We start from the raw sequence: 2000 nt of genomic DNA, 5'->3' as shown, positions 1-2000 counted from the left end.
AGTAGCACAGTGATGCTCATTCTCCCACCTGGACTCAACAGGCCCTGTGGCCTCAGTCTAGGTTCAGGAGTTTTATCAGGAACACCAGGTAAATGGGGCTATGAAGCAAACGAAGAAAAATCTCAGTAGATGTTAATGTCTTAATGGTTGCCAGAGTTTGATGGTAAAAGAAAGATTTCCTGGATGAGGTAATCAGTGTTTTCCCTTTGCTCTGCACTAGGGAGGAAAAGCTATAAGGACTGCATATAAACAATTTCGGACCAAATAAAGATGTCCACTGGTGCCATGTTCATCATACATGAAGGGAACCTGTTAAAGAATGAGGCTCAAGGTGAACTGGAGGCGTAATCCAGCTAATAATCCAGATACTGACAATAGTCTTGAGACCATATGCAGTTAGCCCCTGGCTGCAGAGACTGTGGTTCAGATAAGGCTAGGCTGAGCAACAAAATAGAGGTAATATCATATCCGGAGTCGATATTAAATATCTACCTCCGTTTATGCCCCAAGCTATAATCCAAACGTGGGGGTTGGGCCTCCAATTATTTCTCATCCCATTCAAGATCCAACCAATCCTGGCACACATCAAGAGCCTACGGGGGGCGGGGCGCGGGTGTAAGGAGCTTTGGCAGTGCATGCATTCTGCCTTAGGGCTGAAGAATTTATTCACAATGGGGCTACAAGAGCTGTTGCCACAGGGCACAGAAGAGGTAAATGCAGGGGAGCCTGAGTCCACACACTGGGAGGGTGACGCCACCATTACCTAAGCAGTGATGCAAGTGCTCCACAGCAAACAGGGAGATCGATATGGGAACATGAGTGGTGTGTGCTGGAGGGATTTCACAAAGTGCAGCTCCTGCTGGAGACCTATGCGTTTGTGCCCCACGTCAGGCTCCCAGCCCTGAGGACCTGCGCTGGAAATGGAGCCCACAAAGTGTTTGGCTTCAAAAACCAACAAGGCTTATGCCCAGGAGAACACTAGGGGTGTAGGCAACGGAGATTCCTCTCTTAAAGGGCTCGTTCACAAGACTTAATGATTTACAGAACTTGCTCCAAGACCAGGCGCAAAAGCAGAAGTTTGAGAAGTGCCCAGACCACATGAAGGCGACTCATCTCCAGAAAGAGAAAAGGAAGCCTGTTGGACTCTCACTAGAGACAGAGACTACGGGAAGAGGGAAGGAGTGGTGGCGCCATTGGCGCGCCATCCCCCTACCTTGCCAGCTCCGGGTCTGCCCCGAGCTCCACAGTCGCATCTCACTCTAACCTGCCAGCACCGCTGGGTGCGCACCGTTCCCCTGCTGCAGCCGCGCGGCAAAGCTGACTGGGGAGTGCCCGCGCCCTACCCCCGCTCTGGGCCATCTTCTCGGCATGACTTTTGCCACTCCGCCGGACTCTCCAGTAGCGTCGCCGCCTCCAACACTGCCCGCCGGCTCCGTGGGTGCGGGGCAGCCATCAGAGGGGATGCCCTTTGAGTGCCTGGTCGTGTGGCTAAAATAGGGTGCTGGGGTGCACTACGGGACCCACAGTCTTAAACAATGGAAGACACAGCTCTTGCTGGACAAGCTACCGCGCCCCAGACACTGCACAGGGAGCAGAGGGAAAACTCACCTCCAATCTTCCACGGAAAAACACCTATTTACTTGTTCTCCAGCTCCAGCCTTAGGAGCAGACGTGGTCAGGATCCACTCACCAAGCCAGGGGCCTGATCTCCACAAAGAGGACCCCGAGGAACTAAATAAAAATGAAAGTTAAATTCTTGGGGGAGTGGCAAAAAAGGAGAAAAACTATGGACCAATGGGAGGCCTTCACATAGGGCCTCTAGAGAATTTCCAGGGCTTTTGTGCCCCTAGGGGCCAGTCGGGCCAGTGACTACATTCTTAACCCTGTCTCAGTTCTGCCCTCCGAATATGTTCTCGCGGTTCTTCAAAGTAATTCATCCTGCGGAGAACTAGGCTTACCCTGGGCAGTGCAATTTCACACACAGCCACCTGATTTTGTTC

The 2000-nt window shown here is 52.0% G+C and overlaps 1 protein-coding gene across 1 annotated transcript in view; it reads right to left on the bottom strand.

The window, feature by feature from the left end:
• The window catches only part of LOC105307601 (tripartite motif-containing protein 34-like), a 16672-nt gene that overhangs the window by 13376 nt on the left and 1296 nt on the right, over nt 1–2000 (bottom strand). The gene's annotated exons all lie outside the window — the stretch shown is intronic.

This window comes from Pteropus vampyrus, unplaced genomic scaffold, assembly GCF_000151845.1.
Source record: "Pteropus vampyrus isolate Shadow unplaced genomic scaffold, Pvam_2.0 Scaffold504, whole genome shotgun sequence".
NCBI classification, from domain to species: domain Eukaryota; kingdom Metazoa; phylum Chordata; class Mammalia; order Chiroptera; family Pteropodidae; genus Pteropus; species Pteropus vampyrus.
The sequence above is the reverse complement of the archived record's forward strand: the minus strand, read 5'-3'. Positions and strand labels throughout refer to the sequence as shown.